Source organism: Entelurus aequoreus, linkage group LG25, assembly GCF_033978785.1.
Source record: "Entelurus aequoreus isolate RoL-2023_Sb linkage group LG25, RoL_Eaeq_v1.1, whole genome shotgun sequence".
Taxonomy (NCBI): Eukaryota; Metazoa; Chordata; class Actinopteri; order Syngnathiformes; family Syngnathidae; genus Entelurus; species Entelurus aequoreus.
Window position 1 is genome coordinate 3371485 of NC_084755.1, and position 20975 is coordinate 3392459.

The 20975-nt window shown below is 37.2% G+C and overlaps 1 protein-coding gene across 2 annotated transcripts in view; it reads right to left on the reverse strand.

Moving 5' to 3' along the window:
* Positions 1 to 20975, reverse strand: part of grid2ipa (glutamate receptor, ionotropic, delta 2 (Grid2) interacting protein, a) — a 112522-nt gene that overhangs the window by 62526 nt on the left and 29021 nt on the right. The window lies entirely within an intron of this gene.

Consider the following 20975-nt stretch of genomic DNA (forward strand, 5'->3'; position numbering starts at 1 on the left):
AGATGACCATAGTAATTAATTAGATGACAATAGTAACTAAATAGATGACCATAGTAACTTATGAGATGACCATAGTAACTAATTAGATGACCATAGTAACTAACTAGATGACTATAGTAACTAAATAGATGACCATAGTAACTTATGAGATGACCATAGTAACTAATTAGATGACCATAGTAACTAAATAGATTACCATAGTAACTAACTAGATGACTATAGTAACTAAATAGGTGACCATAGTAACTTATGAGATGACCATAGTAACTAATTAGATGACCATAGTAACTAATTAGATTACCATAGTAACTAACTAGATGACTATAGTAACTAAATAGATGATCACAGTAACTTATGAGATGACCATAGTAACTAATTAGATGACCACAGTAACTAAATAGATTACCATAGTAACTAACTAGATGACTATAGTAACTAAATAGATGACCATAGTAACTAATTAGATGACCATAGTAATTAATTAGATGACAATAGTAACTAAATAGATGGCCATAGTAACTTATGAGATGACCATAGTAACTAACTAGATGACTATAGTAACTAAATAGATGACCATAGTAACTTATGAGATGACCATAGTAACTAACTAGATGACTATAGTAACTAAATAGATGACCATAGTAACTTATGAGATGACCATAGTAACTAATTAGATGACAATAGTAACTAAATAGATTACCATAGTAACTAACTAGATGACTACAGTAACTAAATAGATGACCATAGTAACTAATTAGATGACCATAGTAACTAAGTAGATTACCATAGTAACTAACTAGATGACTACAGTAACTAAATAGATGACCATAATAACTTATGAGATGACCATAGTAACTAATTAGATGACCATAGTAACTAACTAGATGACCATAGTAACTAAATAGATGACCATAGTAACTTATGAGATGAGCATAGTAACTAATTAGATGAGCACAGTAACTAATTAGATGAGCACAGTAACTAATTAGATGACCATAGTAACTAATTAGATGACCATAGTAACTAATTAGATGACCATAGTAACTAGTATATGATGCAAAAGTGCACATTCCAAGCATGTAAAGAGTTAGTATAGTTGAAGACTTGCGGTGATTATAAAAGATGAGTGCACATTATAATGGCAGCTACACTTTACATCTTAAACATCTACAATAGTTATTTGGGAATGTCTGGCGGGCCAGATTGAAAAGTTTAACGGGCAGCCTGTGGCCCCCCGGGGCCTTAATTTTCCCAGGTCTGCTACAGCACATCATTTTACCGACCCATTTTGAACCATTTTTTTATGTACGGCGGTAAAAGAAAGGAGGTATTTTTCTCTTTGCCTAAATTATTTAACTTCGGAAGACTCGATTCTCTGGTTTATGACGCCAATTATATTCGAGAGCAAGAGAAAACCGGATCGGCCAAGAAATATGTTTAACAATCTGTACAAAGGCACGGCAAATTACTTCTACTGTACATACAGTCGCCTCACTTGGCCACGTGCTATTTTCTGCATCCTACCTACAAAATGATGCAGCCATCGTTATCATCTCAGCTCCTCACACGTCTCCAGAGTGCTTTGCATGTTCCACAATGCCCCACTTCCATTGAGCATGTAAACACACACAAACACAAACACACACACACACACACTCTTGTATTTGTTACTTTCTTGAGACCTGAGAATAATGCCTAACTCTTTAGGACCAGCCTTTCTAGATATATAAAGATGTGTATTTACAACATTAATAATATATACATACTATGAACATATAAAAAGCTTGTTGTGGAAAATAAGTTGAAATTTCACCAAAAAAAACATAGAATTTTGGCAGTATTATAATAAAAGTCGTTATTTTACTCGACACAAGTCCAAATTTTAGAAGAAAAACTGAAGATTTGTGAAAATATTATGATAAAAGTTGGAATTTTACTCGATAACAGTTGCAATTTTATTAGAAAATCTTAAAGTTTTGGCAATTTTATGAAAAAAGTCGTAATTTAACTCGACAAAAGTCATAATTTTATAAGAAAACCTTTAAATGTTGGCAATATTATAATAATAATCTGAATTTTGCTTGGCAAAAATGACAAGTCATAATTTTACTCAAAAAATTTCACTATTTTACAAGAACAATAAAAAAATTGGCAATATAGTAATAAAAGTCAGAATTTTATATGACAAATGTCCCCATTTTGCATAAAATAGTATTAATTTTACATAAAAAAAGTTATACTTTTACGAGAAAATATTGCAATATTACAGAAACAGAAAGAATATTAGAAATTGTTCCCAATTTTATAAGAAAAAAGTCGACACATTGTGAGAAAAAGACTGCTTTTAGTTAGTTGGTTTTTTTTCTTCAAATTTTTTGTTCGTAATTGGTTTTTAATCTTCATTATTTACTTCAAGTTATTACAGTATGTCTCTAGAGCAGGGGTGGGCAATTAATTTTTACCTGGGGCCGCATGAGCAACCCGAGCACTGCTGGAGGGCCACACAGACAATATTTCAATTAAATTTTGCTTAAATTATTTTTGATATACCGTAAGATAAAAAATAATAATATTTTCATTTAACCTAACTTATCTTTATACAAAAGCAGATGGCTTTTGATGGTTTTATTTTTTAACACTTTCTTACACAACACTTCCTGATGTATAATACCATGCAAAAATTTCAATTTCTGTCACTTTATCCTGCACCCTCTTTGTTGTGAACGTAGCACGTCTGTAAGGTGATTGGCGAAGAAGGAGGAAGCGTTGCTGTTGCGTAAATGTGGAGTGAGGATAGATGTGCGTGTGGAAGGAACGAGATAAGTTGAGCTGTGTTAGTATAGCTTGCTCAATAAAAGTTTAAAAAGAGCGTCAGACTTGGTGTGCACTTCTTCTGGACGCTACAATTGATGTCAGAAGTGGGATGAAATGCCTCCCAGTTCGCCTTGCCATCAAACCTGGGAGTCTTCATTGAGGGCGGAATTCCCCCATGGCAAGCAGCGTGAGCTGCACCTGTAGACACTGCCTCTCTCCTTCCTCTCTCTCTCTCTCTCTCTCTCTCTCTCTCTCTCTCTCTCTCTCTTTCTCTCTCTCTCGCGAGCTCCTCGCGTGGCACGTACCTCTCGATGACGTAGCAGGCTGCGCACACAATTAAGCAGCGCAGTATGCGCAAAGTTTTACTTCTGACATCAATTGTAGCGTCCAGAAGAAGTGCACACCAAGTCTGACGCTCTTTTTAAACTTTTATTGAGCAAGCTATACTAACACAGCTCAACTTATCTCGTTCCTTCCACACGCACATCTATCCTCACTCCTCATTTACGCAACTCAAGAAGACAACAACTTCAGCAGGTCGTTACACTATATTCTTTAAACACAGCAACATCCATCCATCCACACGTCTTTACCTTTACTTGGCAGTCCATGTCTTGTTGAAAACACGCCATTCGTCATCACCTTTTCTTTTTTTAGCGTCTCTGGGATAACCGGGCGGACCGTCCATAAATAACACTTTTCAAAATAAAAGCAGCACCGTTGTATTGCACACTCGAGATAGATACTTTTTTAAATGTATTTTGTAATTTATGATTGGCCTCACGCGGGCCGGACAGGGACGTACAAAGGGTCGGATGCGGCCCGCGGGCCGCAGAATGCCCAGGTCTGCTCTAGATACATATATATATATTTTTTTTAAATTAATTTTGGCCAAAGCGGGCGCATTTCAATTTCTTACACACACTTGTTATTTCATATGTTGACCAGAGGGGGGAGCACCTTTAAAAGCGACACACAGTCAATTTGAAAAATCCCTCCTTTTTGGGACCACCCTCATTTTGATAGATGTCACCAGCAGGGGTGCAAATGAGATCTCTATTTTTTTGTTTTTTGTAATGTGCTTAAGGCCGATGACAAAGGAGTCACGGACCACAGATGGCCCCTGTGCCGCACTTTGGGCAACACAGCTGTAGAAGCTAACTGTTAATGGCCACTATAGTCTTAGCACCGTAGTGTATTTGTTCATCCTATGCTCACATATGGGTTGTCTTACGTCAGCACCGGATTTCGTAAAATCAGCCGTTCACCTGGCGGGTTTTTTCGGGGATTAATAGGGAAGTCCTTCTTTAGCTTCTTTTATCATTACAAAAACGTCGGTTCGGTACGTACCTCGGTTTAGAGGTCACGGTTCGGTTCATTTCTGGTACAGTAAGAAAACAACAAAATATACATTTTGGGGTTATTTATTTACCAAATTTGCAAAATCTTCCACTAAAAATATTTTTCTTAGTGTAATATTTGATGTGAAGTAATGGGAACCTTGGATAGGTCAATAATTCATAATAACATTGATTTTGATTCAATATTATGTTTTGAGCAATGACAGTTTGAAAGAAAAAAAAACAGCTTTGTTTTATTAGTCAACATTGCAACTTTTTCTAAATTACATTTAACCTTTAAGCTTTTTTATTTCACTTTTGTTATGTTTTTGTTTATTTTAATAGTGTTTTTAGAATATGCCGTGGGCCTTTAAAACATTAGCTGTGGGCCGCAAATGGCCTCCGGGGCACACTTTTGACACCCCTGCTATAGATAATAAAAAATGAAATGTGATAAATCTATGGATAAAAAGCAGAGCCTGGCGACGCATGCGCGTTTATCATAACTCTCTCTCTCTCTCTCTCTGCCCCTCCCGCACCAATGCTGCTGTTTGTTTTGTTTTTAACCCCTTCTTAACCCTGAACGTACATTGAAAATACACGCAACCCTAACTCAAAATGCCGGACATTCGAGGCATTTTAGAAACTCCGCCCTGACAGCTCCGCAAAAGAGGACATGTCCGGTGAAAAGAGGACGTATGGTCAGTCTATCCTAGCCCGTTAGCTGCTAGCATGCCGTGTGTTGTGCCTCGGTGTGCATTGTTTACACAACGTGCGTTACGCTACTTAATATGTCCGTGTGGAAACTCGTTCGGTACACCTCCGAACCGAAACGGTTCAATACGAATACACGTACCGTTACACCCCTATTTATCATATATAGCTGCCTTTGCACCTGTCAATGTTAAATTTGTATGCACATTAAATCAACCAAAAAAATCCTGACTTTGGAGCAATGTTCACGGACTCGAGCGTTTGGCTCTCTATTAGATGCAACGGTTTTCCGTATTGGGACCCTGAAAGTACTTTTCCTTGTTGATGTCTCAAGAAGGGTAGAAATACAACAACACACACACACACACACACACACACACACACACACACACACACACACACACACACACACAGAAAAACAAATAAAAAAAATAAGGCGTGACAGGCGGTGCAGTTTTGTTGTTGAAAATTGGAGCGCAACTCTTTTGTACACTGGATGCTGTTAGGCAGAAGGGTTATGATATCTCTCTAATTGGCGCTTCCATCAACACAGCGTGGCAGCGAGTGTATTTTTTTCTTTTTCTTTTTTTTTTAAACGCATGGAGGGGTTTTATTACACGTGTCAGCAAGGATGCAGTTGGAGACGTTTTTTTGTCAGGTTCTTCATAATTCACATGTCATCTTATCAAAGTCAGCCACAAGCAGTACAGTTGTTATACAATAGAAAGAAAGTGGTTATATGAAATGTTCCAACGGAACAATGTGTCTTTAAAGCCTGTTTATGAGCACCGACATATGTTTACTCCCCTTTTAAGAAGAAGAGGCGTTGAACGCAAGCGCTCGCTTTTTGACGTGAAGTTCTGGGTTGTCATTAAGTAAAAAAAAGATGGAGGCAGAACATCCTTTCTCATGGACATGATACCGCTTCTAGATGAGCCCACACCGTATATATGCCCGCCATTTCAGAGGACAGGCTGGTAAAACAATAACAAATTAATATACAGCTCGGGGATGTGCCAAACATCAGTCAGTTACAAACATGGACGCTGTGTGTTTGATCATTTTGTTTTTCTTCTTGCGTGATGTTGCTGTTATAATTTGACTGTAATGTGTTGACATCACATGGACAAAGATAAACCCTTCTGTGGTCAGATGAAACACAAATTGAGGGGTTTGGCCACAATACCCAGCAATGTGTTTGGAGGAGAAAAGGTGAGGCCTTTAATCCAAGGAACACCATTCCTACCGTCAAGCATGGTGGTGGTAGTATTATGCTCTAGGCCTGTTTTGCTGCCAATGGAACTGGTGCTTCACAGAGAGTAAATGGGACAATGGAAAAGGAGGATTACCTCCAAATTCTTCAGGACAAGCTCAAATCATCAGCCCGTAGGTTGGGTCTTGGGCGCAGTTGGGTGTTCCAACAGGACAATGACCCCAAACACACGTCAAAAGTGGTAAAGGAATGGCTAAATCAGGCTGGAATGAAGGTTTTAGAATGGCCTGACTTAAATGTGTGGACAATGCTGAAGAAACAAGTCCATGTCAGAAAACCATGTCACACACACAAGTGAATGCAAGGCATACTTGGTCAACAGCCATACAAATCAAACTGAGGGTGACGGTATAAACAACTTTAACACTGTTACAAATATGCGCCACACTGTGAATCCACACCAAACAAGAATGACAAACACATTTCGGGAGAACATCCGCACCGTAACACAACATAAACACAACAGAACAAATACCCAGAACCCCTTGCAGCACTAACTCTTCCGGGACGCTACAATATACACCCCCCGCTACCCCCCCAACTCAACAGCACCCCCCCCCCCCCAACACCGCCCACTTCAACCTCCTCATGCTCTCTCAGGGAGAGCATGTCCCAAATTCCAAGCTGCTGTTTTGAGGCATGTTAAAAAAAAAAAAGCACTTTGTGACTTCAATAATAAATATGGCAGTGCCATGTTGGCATTTTTTTCCATAACTTGAGTTGATTTATTTTGGAAAACCTTGTTACATTGTTTAATGCATCCAGCGGGGCATCACAACAAAATTAGGCATAATAATGTGTTAATTCCACCACTGTATATATCGTATCGGTTTATATCGGAATCGGTAATTAAGAGTTGGACAATATCAGAATATTGGCAAAAAAGCCATTATCGGACATCTCTAATATATATATATATATATATACTGTATGTATATATATATACTGTATGTATATATATACTGTATATATATATATATATACTGTATGTGTATGTATGTATGCATGTATGCAATGTGCAAGTATTATATGTATGTATGTATGTATGTATGTATGTATGTATGTATGTATGTATGTATGCATGCATACATGCATACATGCATACATGCATACATATATACATATATATATAATACTTGCACATTACATGCTTTTGGCCCTCAACCAAAGTTTGGCCACCCCTCGGTTATTGTCAGATTATTGTGGAACAGAGCGCTGCAAAGTTAGGTAACTTAGGCAATTGGACTGAATCCGCTCTAAGTGCTGCTTGGATGCTTGTTTGCCTGCCAAGTGTTTGAGCTGGCCGACGCAACGTCACAATCAACAAAGCTATCAAAATATGGCACAGTTTGATTTTACGTGAATCGGAATTCGGTCTGTGCCTATAAAAGTACCGGATGTGGTACCCATCCCTATTTTCCAGTAAGGCTTACAAAAGGCACTCTTAAGACTACATGTTGGACCACACACTTCCAGTACACCATTGTGTGACCGTGTTGACAAGTGCTTTGATATTGGACTTCTAGTAATACTTTTACAGACCAGGGGCCGTACTTATCAAGCTTCTTAGAGTGCCATTTTACACTTAAGTCCTGAGAATTTGCGAAATTTAGTCCTACTCTCAAACTTAAGAATAAAAGCTTTTTATCAACGTTCTTAAGTCTAAGAATCACTCCTACTCTCCACGATATTTAAGAGACCTTCAGAGGTGTCTTAAGTGGTTAGGAGTTGCCAGCAGGGGATGGCACTGAGGCCAGAGAGACGTGCGCGAACGTTCAGGGAACGGAACAATGTTTTGGTTTTTTTTGATGACGAGCAGCTGATCAAACGGTATCGTTTAGACAGAGCGGATATTATTTTTGTCACAGATTTAATACTTTTCGATTCCATGTTGATTTCTGCATGTGGCTGCAGTGGGCTAGTATATATAGAGCCACCCACACCAGTTTCAAATTAGTTGCCTAATTAATGAATTGGAAAGAAAATGTTATGACAGTAGCGTATTTGTGTGGCCGTGAGGTGAGTGACGTCAGTGAGTGTGTGGGCGATAGAAGAGAGGGAGCGGTAGCGTGAGTGCCGGCGGGGACTAGTTTGTTTTGTATTATTTTGTAGTTTATTGTCAAAATATACACTCCCATTGTCCACTTAAATATTTCCAAGATATTTCTTTATTCTTAGACAAGGGATTCCCTTCCGTGATTGGTCATTTCTATGGACACAGAAATTACGTCACCTAAAATTCCGTTTACGGCACATAGTAATGTCGTAATTCAGCTCTGAGTGTGACACTTAAGATTCAGTCCTACACTTCGCTGAAAGTGTGAGTAAGACGCTTGGTAACTAACTTTTAAGTGCAGCTTTCAGCGAAGAATTTATTTACTCTTAAGTCAACTCTTAGCAGACTTCTTAGGAGTAACTCTAAGAAGCTTGATAAGTACGGCCCCAGATCAGACCAAGGACCAGCAGACAAGCAGCAGAAAGTGGTTCGTTAATATACAAAAAAGTTTCTGACATACATTAGAGATAAGTAATCAAAGAAAGATGACAGAACCAGAGAGACTAGAAAAAGATAGAATGTGGAGTAGGAGCTCTTTCTAGGCCAGGTCAGGGAACATGGAACCATTGGGGAACATCTTTGTGCTTACTGGCTATGTAGGCCACACAACTTTCCCAAACACTCCATCGCCAAACAAACTGGAAAAAAAACAGAACGAGGCTGATGATTACCGAGTTGTAATGATAAACTTAGCTTGATCATATTAGTCACAGGCTAGATTTTCAGCCTAGATTTTGCAGTCAAGTTGGATTTAGGATGCCCTCAATAAGAAGCAGAGCAAGATCAGACTACAGGTATACTTGGGACTGAAGAAGAGGTCACATATTGGAAGGAATGACAATCAATTATACCATAATATCCTTAATATAGAGAAGTATCTCATTAAATATTCCCTCCCCTTCTGTTCACACAAGAATGTTCTTATACCTCCAGATCTTTCTTTTTTAAGGAGCTATTTTGTCTTTGAGTGATAATGGTTAAGTCAGGGGTCGGGAACCTTTATGGCTGAGAGAGCCATGAAAGCCAAATATTTTAAAATGTATTTCCGTGAGAGCCATATAATATTTTTTTAACACTACACTGCAAAAATACAAAAAAATGAGGGGTATTTTTACTTGAACGAAGCAAAATTATCTGCCAATAGAACAAGAAAATTTGGCTTGTCAAGACTTTCCAAAACAAGTAAAATGAGCTAACCTCAATGAACCCAAAAATACCTTAAAATAAGTATATTCTCACTAATAACAAGTGCACTTTTCTTGGTAGAAAAAAAAGAGACCTTTTTGCTCAATATGTTGACAAATATTCTTAAATGAAGTAAACGCTAGTGCCATTATCTTGACATAATGATATGCGCCCGGCATTACATTTCTTGAAAACAGCAAACTTGCACTAAAAACTAATTTATTGTTCTTAATGGAAAAGCAACAAGGCAACCGCTTGTTACTCTCGGGGTCTCCTAGCCGCTCAGGCAAATCATATTGTCTAAAAATGCATTTTTCCATGGATAACATGACATCATCGCACCAAGTGTGTGCTCTTTCAGTCAATTAGTGCGCATATATACATATATAATCTTTTTAAATTGTAATTTTGAAGAATTTATCTGAATGTGCATGAACTATTTCTGTTCAAAATAGTTAGAAATGTCACATGTTAAATGTTTAAATATTAACTGTCAGTTTACTGTACTGTGCCAACTGTACTACTATATGAGTACCTATTTTCTATTGTTTCATTGAAAATAAAACAGCAAAGTCCATTTGGCTGTCATCCGTTTTAATTACGAGACAATTGTGTCAAAGTCATGATTTTTGTTTTTCATGCTAGGAGTAAGAAATGATGACTTTAAAAAAGTAGTTTTATACTTGTGAGTGTTGATGACACAGCTTTGCAACACTTGATATTCTAGTTTCAAGCATGTTTTACTCAATATAGGTCATAACATCTCAGCAACAAGCTGTAATATCTTACTGACATCATTTAGGAGCAAAACCCTTAAAACAAGTAAAACACTCTAACATAAAATCTGCTTTGTGAGAAGAATGATCTTATCAGACAGAAAATAAGCAAATATCACCCTTATTTGACATATTTAATCTTACTTAGATTTCAGTTTTTTGCAGTGTGAAGACAAATAAATGCGTGCATTTTTAAATAAGACCAGTATAATAAGTCTCTTATTCTTTTTAATAACATTGTTACTCTGAAGCTAACCATTAACAGACAAAATACTTCTTACCATTTATGCGACTTCTTGAACAGGTGCGGTAGAAAACGGATGGAGGGATTAAAATGCATGACCATGTTTTATATTTTGAACGTTACTTTTAACACTGTGATTACCAGCGGAATTATTCATTACTTATCGTGTTAAGCAATGTCAGCTAAGATTTAAGATGCAGTCATCAAAAGAGCCACAGGTTCCCTAACTCTGGGTTAAGTGGATAAAACGCTTAAATGTTCTTTTAATGTGTAACTGCGCTTAAGCTCATTGATGGAAATGACCAATTTTATATGGAGGCTGATCAAACTAAATATATTATATTATAACTAGAGATGTTAAAATGTAATATCGGAAATTATCGGTATCATTTTTTTTATTATTGGTATCGGATTTTTTTATTTTTATTTTTTTTATTTTTTTTAATTAAATCAACATAAAAAACACAAGATACACTTACAATTAGTGCACCAACCCAAAAAACCTCCCTCCCCCATTCACACAAAAGGGTTGTTTCTTTCTGTTATTAATATTCTGCTTCCTACATTATATATCAATATATATCAATACAGTCTGCAAGGGATACAGTCCGTAAGCACACATGATTGTGCGTGCTGCTGCTCCACTAATAATACTAACCTTTAACAGTTAATTTTACTAATTTTCATTCATTACTAGTTTCTATGTAACTGTTTTTATATTGTTGTACTTTCTTTTTTATTCAAGAAAATGTTTTTAATTTATTTATCTTATTTTACAATTTTTTTAAAAAGTACCTTATCTTCACCATACCTGGTTGTCCAAATTAGGCATAATAATGTGTTAATTCCACGACTGCATATATCGGTATCGGTTGATATCGGTATCGGTAATTAAAGAGTTGGACAATATCGGCATATCGGATATCGGCAAAAAGCCATTATCGGACATCCCTAATTATAACCGTTGTATTGAACCTTGAGTGATTATGATCAGAACAATAAATCAAAACTCTGGTTTCTTAGTTGAAGACCACCTTTGTTGGTAAAATTCATATACAGTATAACAAAAAAAACCTTAAATTTAGGTTATTATTTAAAAAAAAATCTTACTTGTTTTGTTTAGAAAAAGCATAACATTTTTGTTTATTACATTGTTATACTTTTTTTTTTTTTTTTTTAGTTCATGCTTACATTTGATAGGATTTTATTATTGCAACATTTTAGAGTAAATAAATGATTACAAGAATTTTGAAACACGACACTCTTTCGACCTTAAGTTACGTTTCTTCAAAAAGTTCAATTCACAACATTTGTGTACACAGCAAAAATTTTAATCTAAGTAAGATGAAATATCTCAAATAAGGGTGATATTTGCTTATTTTCTGTCTGATAAGATCATTCTTCTCACTAAGCAGATTTTATGTTAGAGTGTTTTACTTGTTTTAAGTGTTTTGGTCCTAAATGATGTCAGTAAGATATTACAGCTTGTTGCTGAGATGTTATGACCTATATTGAGTAAAACATGCTTGAAACTAGAATATCAACTGTTGCAAAGCTGTGTCATCAACACTCACAAGTATAAAACTACTTTTTTAAAGTCATCATTTCTTATTTCAAGCATGAAAAAAAAAAATCATGACTTTGACACAATTGTGTCTCATAATTAAAACAGATGACAGCCAAATGGACTTTGTTGTTTTATTTTCAATGAAACAATAGAAAATATGTACTCATATAGTAGTACAGTTGGCACAGTACAGTAAACTAACAGTTAATATTTAAACATTCAACATGTGACATTTCTAACTATTTTGAACAGAAATAGTTCATGCACATTCAGGTAAATTCTTCAAAATTACAATAAAAAAATTTTTGGCCGGGGGCCGGGCTGTGTATATGCGCACTAATTGACTGAAAGAACACGCACTTGGCGCGATGATGTCATGTTATCCATGGAAAAATGCATTTTTAGACAATATGATTTGCCTGAGCGGCTAGGAGACCCCGAGAGTAACAAGCGCTTGCCTTGTTGCCTTTCCATTAAGAACAATAAACTAGTTTTTAGTATAAGTTTGCTGGTTTCAAGAAATGTAATGCAGAGCGCATATCATTATGTCAAGATAATGGCACTAGCATTTACTTCATTTAAGAAAATTTTTCAACATATTGAGCAAAAGTTGTCTTTTTTTTCTACCAAGAAAAGTGCACTTGTTATTAATGAAAATATACTTATTTTAAGGTATTTTTGGGTTCATTGAGGTTAGCTAATTTTACTTGTTTTGGAAAGTCTTGACAAGCCAAATGTTCTTGTTCTATTGGCAGATAATTTTGCTTAGTTCAAATAAAATACCCTTCATTTTTGCATATTTTTTTCTTGTTTTTGAACACTGACTTTTTGCAGTGTGTATTTGTAATGTGTGTTTTTTTTTAGTTTTTTTTTTAAACTGAACATTCTCAAAACTCTAACACCCTTTTTTTTTTTTTTTTAACCAAAGTCTCACCTTAAAAACGTACACTACCGTTCAAAAGTTTGGGGTCACATTGAAATGTCCTTATTTTTGAAGGAAAAGCACTGTACTTTTCAATGAAGATAACTTTAAACTAGTCTTAACTTTAAAGAAATACACTCTATACATTGCTAATGTGGTAAATGACTATTCTAGCTGCAAATGTCTGCTTTTTGGTGCAATATCTACATAGGTGTATAGAGGCCCATTTCCAGCAACTATCACTCCAATGTTCTAATGGTACAATGTGTTTGCTCATTGGCTCAGAAGGCTAATTGATGATTAGAAAACCCTTGTGCAATCATGTTCACACATCTGAAAACAGTTTAGCTCGTTACAGAAGCTACAAAACTGACCTTCCTTTGAGCAGATTGAGTTTCTGGAGCATCACATTTGTGGGGTCAATTAAACGCTCAAAATGGCCAGAAAAAGAGAACTTTCATCTGAAACTCGACAGTCTATTCTTGTTCTTAGAAATGAAGGCTATTACACAAAATTGTTTGGGTGACCCCAAACTTTTGAACGGTAGTGTATTGCGACTCCTGGTGAAATAAAAGTCAAATTACAACACTAAAAAGTACACTGCAAAAAGTCAGTGTTCAAAAACAAGAAAAAAAAATACAAAAATGAGGGGTATTTTATTTGAACTAAGCAAAATTATCTGCCAATAGAACAAGAAAATTTGGCTTGTCAAGACTTTCCAAAACAAGTAAAATTAGCTAACCTCAATGAACCCCAAAATACCTTAAAATAAGTATATTCTCACTAATAACAAGTGCACTTTTCTTGGTAGGAAAAGAGACCTTTTTGCTCAATATGTTTGAGTTTGAGTTTGAGTTTATTTCGAACATGCATGAAGCAGAGCTTATTTAATCCTACCCCTTTTCTTTTACATAACAGTTTCTAAAATGTTGAAAAATATTCTTAAATAAGTAAATGCTAGTGCCATTATCTTGACATAATGATATGCGCTCAGCATCATGATTTTTTTTTCATGCTTGAAATAAGAAATGATGACTTTAAAAAAGTAGTTTTATACTTGTGAGTAGGGATGTCCGATAATGGCTTTTTGCCGATATCCGATATGCCGATATTGTCCAACTGTTTAATTACCGATACCGATATTAACCGATACCGATATCAACCGATATATACAGTCGTGGAATTAACACATTATTATGCCTAATTTGGACAACCAGGTATGGTGAAGATAAGGTACTTTTTAAAAAAATGAATCAAATAAAATAAGATAAATAAATTAAAAAAAAATTCTTGAATAAAAAAAGAAAGTAAAACAATATAAAAACAGTTACATAGTAATTAATGAAAATTTGTAAAACTAACTGTTAAAGGTTAGTATTATTAGTGGAGCAGCAGCACGCACAATCATGTGTGCTTACGGACTGTATCCCTTGCAGACTGTATTGATATATATTGATATATAATGTAGGAAGCAGAATATTGATAACAGAAAGAAACAACCCTTTTGTGTGAATGAGTGTAAATGGGGGAGGGAGGTTTTTTGGGTTGGTGCACTAATTGTAAGTGTATCTTGTGTTTTTTATGTGGATTTAATAAAAAAACAAAAAAACAAAAAACAAAAACAAAAAAACGATACTGATAATAAAAAAAACGATACCGATAATTTCCGATATTACATTTTAACGCATTTATCGATATTATATTATATATATATATTATACTATATTATACGATATCGGACATCTCTACTTGTGAGTGTTGATGACACAGCTTTGCAACAGTTGATATTCTAGTTTCAAGCATGTTTTACTCAATGTAGGTCATAACATCTCAGCAACAAGCTGTAATATCTTACTGACATCATTTAGGACCAAAACCCTTAAAACAAGTAAAACACTCTAACATAAAATCTGCTTAATGAGAAGAATTTTCTTATCAGACAGAAAATAAGCAAATATCACCCTTATTTGACATATTTCATCTTACTTAGATTTCACTTTTTGCCGTGCAACACTAAAAAGTAGAATGACACGTACAGCATGTGTACAATCTGCACACATTTAGGCTATTTTTGTCCTGAACAATTCTAATTTCATAGTGTTATGAGAGGATGGCCATTTTCAATACCAAAAAAACCAACAACTAACTAATGCAAACCTGCCTGAGTCGGGGGGCGCACTGCAAAGGAGAGAAGTTCTAGTGCACAAGTCGGCACAAAGAACACAGAGTTCTGCAAAAGAAAACAAACACAAAAAAAAAAACGCCGGGATCAAAGCAAAAATAACATACCGAAAATGTCTGGCAAGGCTCCTTTCTCTTCCCATGGCTCTTCGCGGCTTTGGAGGAAGAGCCTGAGAGCGCAGTTAAGCGATGCAAATGTCTCCTTCTCTATCCCGGTGAGTCTTCCATATATCGCAAGCAGGCACAATACGAGAAGACGGCCAGGAACAAAAGCGTCCTGAATTCTAAAAGTGTTGGCTGCAGGTTCGGGAAGACATTGCCGTGCTCTCCAAAACGTCAACTTTATCTTCCCTTGCCTCCGGCTTCTTCTTCGCTCGCCATAAAAAGGTCAGGGCCCGAAAGGTCTCGACGTCTGTTAGACGGTCCTTGACATATTCGTCATTCATCAGCCAAGAGATGAAGAGTGGCAACCTCCTCCTTCGGTGGAGGAGGAGGAGGGAACAAGTGAGAAGACAGGGAGAGGAGGGAGCGGCGAGGAAATTGGTGATGACGGGACGGCCCCGGTGGACTGTCTTAATTGTGTGTGTGTGTGTGTGTGTGTGTGTGTGTGTGTGTGTGTGTGTGTGTGCACGCAAAATATTACGGTTATTTTTGGTGATGCTGCAACAAGAAGGTGCCAGTGATGGCAAAGAGGACGTGTGTGATTATAACCATTGAAGTGAATTAATTAGAGATGTCCGATAATGGCTTTTTTGCCGATATTCCGATATTGCCCAACTCTTAATTACCGATACCGATATGTACAGTCGTGGAATTAAAGGCCTACTGAAATGATTTTTTTTTAATTTAAACGGGGATAGCAGATCCATTCTATGTGTCATACTTGATCATTTCGCGATATTGCCATATTTTTGCTGAAAGGATTTAGTAGAGAAAATCGACGATAAAGTTCGCAACTTTTGGTCGCTGATAAAAAAAAAAAAAGCCTTGCCTGTACTGGAAGTAGCGTGACGTCACAGGAGGAAAGGCTCCTTACATTTCCCCGTTGTTTACAATGCAGCGAGAGAGATTCGGACTGAGAAAGCGACGATTACCCCATTAATTTGAGCCAGGATGAAAGATTTGTGGATGAGGAACGTGAGAGTGAAGGACTAGAGTGCAGTGCAGGACGTATCTTTTTTCGCTCTGACCGTAACTTGGGTACAAGCTGGCTCATTGGATTCCACACTTTCTCCTTTTTCTATTGTGGATCACAGATTTGTATTTTAAACCACCTGGGATACTATATCCTCTTGAAAATGAGAGTCGAGAACGCGAAATGGACATAATAATAATAATAATAATACCTGGGATTTATATAGCGCTTTTCTAAGTACCCAAAGTCGCTTTGCGTGTTAAAAACCCATCATTCATTCACACCTGGTGGTGGTAAGCTACTTTCGTAGCCACAGCTGCCCTGGGGTAGACTGACGGAAGCGTGGCTGCCAATTTGCGCCTACGGCCCCTCCGACCACCACCTATCATTCATTCAACATTCATTCACCGGTGTGAGCGGCACCGGGGGGCAAGGGTGAAGTGTCCTGCCCAAGGACACAACGGCATGGTAAGAGGCGGGGAGCGAACCTGCGACCCTCAGGTTTCTGACACGGGCGCTCTACCCACTATGCCATGTCGCCCCAAGATCTTTAGCTACTGAGCTAACGTGATAGCATCGGGCTCAAATGCAGATAGAAACAAAAGAAATAAACCCCTGACTGGAAGGATAGACAGAAGATCAACAATACTATTAAACCATGGACATGTAACTACACGGTTAATAATTTCCAGCTTGGCAAAGATGAACAATGCTGTTGCTAACGACGACATTGAAGCTAACTTAGCTACGGGACGGCGGCGGCGGCGGGCGTTGTAGCTTTCGACGACACCCCGGCCGCCATCAGAGTCGGCAAGAAACATATATTTCCCCAAAGTTACGTACGTGACATGCACATATCGACACGCACGTACGGGCTAGCGATCAAATGTTTGGAAGCCAAAGCTGTTGTCACGGTAGCGCGTCTGCTATCCACCTCAAAGTCCTCCTGGTGGTGTTGCTGCAGCCAGCCGCTAATACACCGATCCCACCTACAGCTTTCTTCTTTGCAGTCTCCATTGTTCATTAAACAAATTGCAAAAGATTCACCAACACAGATGTCCAGAATACTGTGGAATTTTGCAATGAAAACAGAGCTTTTTGTATTATATTCAATGGGTCCGAATACTTCCATGTCAACCATTGACGTCACACGCATACGTCATCATACATAGACGTTTTCAAACGGAAGTGTGGCGGGAAATTTAAAATGTCACTTTATAAGTTAACCCGGCCGTATTGGCATGTGTTGCAATGTTAAGATTTCATCATTGATGTATAAACTATCAGACTGCGTGGTCGCTAGTAGTGGCTTTCAGTAGGCCTTTAACACATTATTATGCCTAATTTTGTTGTGATGCCCCGCTGGATGCATTAAACAATGTAACAAGGTTTTCCAAAATAAAGCAACTCAAGTTATGGATAAAAAATGCCAACATGGCACTGCCATATTTATTATTGAAGTCACAAAGTGCATCGTTTTTTTTAACATGCCTCAAAACAGCAGCTTGGAATTTGGGACATGCTCTCCCTGAGAGAGCATGAGGAGGTTGAGGTGGGCGGTAGGGGGTAGCGGGGGGTGTATATTGTAGCATACCGGAAGAGTTAGTGCTGCAAGGGGTTCTGGGTATTTGTTCTGTTGTGTTTATGTTGTGTTACGGTGCGGATGTTCTCCCGAAATGTGTTTGTCATTCTTGTTTGGTGTGGGTTCACATATTTGTAACAGTGTTAAAGTTGTTTATACGGCCACCCTCAGTGTGACCTGTATGGCTGTTGACCAAGTATGCATTGCATTCACTTGTGTGTGTGAAAAGCCGTAGATATTATGTGATTGGGCCGACACGCAAAGGAAGTGCCTTTAAGGTTTATTGGCGCTCTGTACTTCTCCCTACATCCGTGTACACAGCGGCCTTTTAAAAAGTCATACATTTTACTTTTGTTAAAACCGATACCGATAATTTTGAAAGCGATACCGATAATTTCCGATATTACATTTTAAAGCATTTATCGGGCCGATAATATCGGCAGGCTGATATTATCGGACATCTGTAGAATTAATGAACTCGCATAAGGTGAATGTTATGTTCATTTTGGAGAAAACAAACCACCAGGTTAACTATTTCACATAATAACATAGTTATAGTTATTTAGTGCCGACATTTACCTGCGGATTGGATTATTTCTCGCGGAAAAAAAGGCATTCAAATTGGACCTTTTTATGCAAAGGTGACGGCCCTATCCGTGAGAAGAGACTACACTGCAAAAAGTCAGTGTTCAAAAACAAGAAAAAAAAAGTACAAAAATGAGGCGTGTCATGATCCGTGGTCCGGTTCATGTTTTGGTTATGTTCTGTTAGTTTTGGACTCTTTTAGTTCCTGTTTGTGCACCTCCTGAGTTTGTTTTGGTTGCCATGGTTGCTCATTATGTTCACCTGTCTCGGATTAGTGTTCGGCCGCTCACCTGCTACCCGAGCACTAATCAGAGGCATTATTTAAGCCTGCCTTTGCCGGTCAGTCAGCCTGGCGTCATTATTTGCTACAAGCACCTGTTACGTGAGTTTTGCCTTGTCTCTAGTTGTTTGCTTCATGCCTTGCTACGTAAGTCTTGTTTGTTCATGCTACAGTTAGTACGTTTTTCTCGTCCATAGTTTATGCTAAGTGTTAGTTTAGCATCCGGTGCGATCGGCACTTTTTTCCTTTTGCTTGTTTTCTGTTTTTTGGTACTTTGCGTTATTTTTGAGAATAAATCATGTTTTTACCTGAACGCGGTAAAAACATTCCTGGGAGAACGACCCCGCATAAAGATGCGACCCAAACGTGACAAGGGGTATTTTATTTGAACTAAGCCAAATTATCTGCCAATAGAACAAGAAAATTTGGCTTGTCAAGACTTTCCAAAACAAGTCAAATTAGCTAACCTCAATGGACCCAAAAATACCTTAAAATAAGTATATTCTCACTAATAACAAGTGCACTTTTCTTGGTAGAAAAAAAAAAGAGACCTTTTTGCTCAATATGTTGAAAAATATTCTTAAATGAAGTAAATGCTAGTGCCATTATCTTGACATAATGATATGCGCTCGGCATGATGATTTTTCTTTTCATGCTTGAAGTAAGAAATTATTCATTTAAAAAAGTAGTTTTATACTTGTGAGTAGGGATGATACTCGAAACCGGTTTTCCCGGTTGTTCGATAAGAAAATAACCGAGTCCTCGGACTCTAATCCCTTTTTGAGAACCGGTACCCGTTATCGAGACCACTATAGTAAAGAAAAGGAGTTGGTTCTTTATTCGAATCCCTCGGAACGAATCCCGTCCCGACCAGAAATGCTCCGTGGGACATCACAATAAATGACGTCATGTAGCTCAGTCATTAGGCGCAGATAGCGAAAGCAGGAAAACAATGGACGGGAAAAAGCGCTCCAAGGTGTAATAAAGTTCAAAACAAAAAGGTATAATCCGATGAATAACTTTACTGAGAGATTTGAGCAGGGTACAAACTCATGACCAACACTTTTACGACCCACCGGAAACATAGCAGCCAGGCTAGCAACGCACCTCCTTTACGGCAGCTGTCCCAACGTTCTTAAAGCAACCGCAGCACATACATATATATACAACACATCTCCCTTTTTTAACTTTTGTTTTTCACACTGTATATGTGTTGTCTGTCTAATTATAAATAATGCAGACGAGGCGTGTTGGCTGAGTTCTTGACGTTTACTTTCACGGGTGACGACATGCAACACTTTTCGGGGCTACCGCGCATGCTCGTCACTCCCGTTGCATGCTGGGTAGTGTAGTTGTTATATTCCCTAGCTCATAACATCTTTCCCCCTATAAAGAAATAATGTTAACTCAATAAAGTGTATTTCTTTTTTTAGCTTTAACTTTTCATTTTTTAGCATTGTAACCACATTTGCAAAACAACTTTTCTCTTCATAGAATTTTCTTTCTTTCTTTAAAGTGCAAAAATGTCAAAGCATCATAACAAACAGTTATGTTCCAATAGCAGCAGAAGTGCACTTTTTGGAGGGCTGTACTATTTCCAGTTTTGTGCCCAAGGGACTGATTTTATTTAATACTATATTATTATTTATACACCTATAGTGATCACAGAGACAGCTTGTTTTTGTGTTACTGTATATATTAGTTTTTCTGAAAAATCCCACTTAATATACTTTGGGTAACAACAGTCAATGTTTATTTATTTTATTTTAATTTTTTAGGGGGGTAACAGTCAATATTTATTTATTTATTAGATTAAATTGTTTTCTTATATAATAAAAGTGAGCTTTTGTTAAACCAAATATTGTGTGTTTTTTTCCATATACAACAACCTATCTGGACTCGATAAGAGAATCGATAAGGAATCGGTCCGATAAGAGGATTCGATAATAGACTCAAACTCGATAATTTCTTATCAAACATCATCCCTACTTGTGAGTGTTGATGACACAGCTTTGCAACAGTTGATATTCTAGTTTCAAGCATGTTTTACTCAATATAGGTCATAACATCTCAGCAACAAGCTGTAATATCTTACTTGGGACCAAAACACTTAAAACAAGTAAAACACTCTAACATAAAATCTGCTTAGTGAGAAGAATGATCTTATCAGACAGAAAATAAGCAAATATCACCCTTATTTGAGATATTTCATCTTACTTAGATTTCACTTTTTGCAGTGTAAATGTTTAGCTTGATGTAAACGTCTAAGATACGACCTGCATCTTACACACGGACATCTCCTTTTATGGTCATGGTGTGCT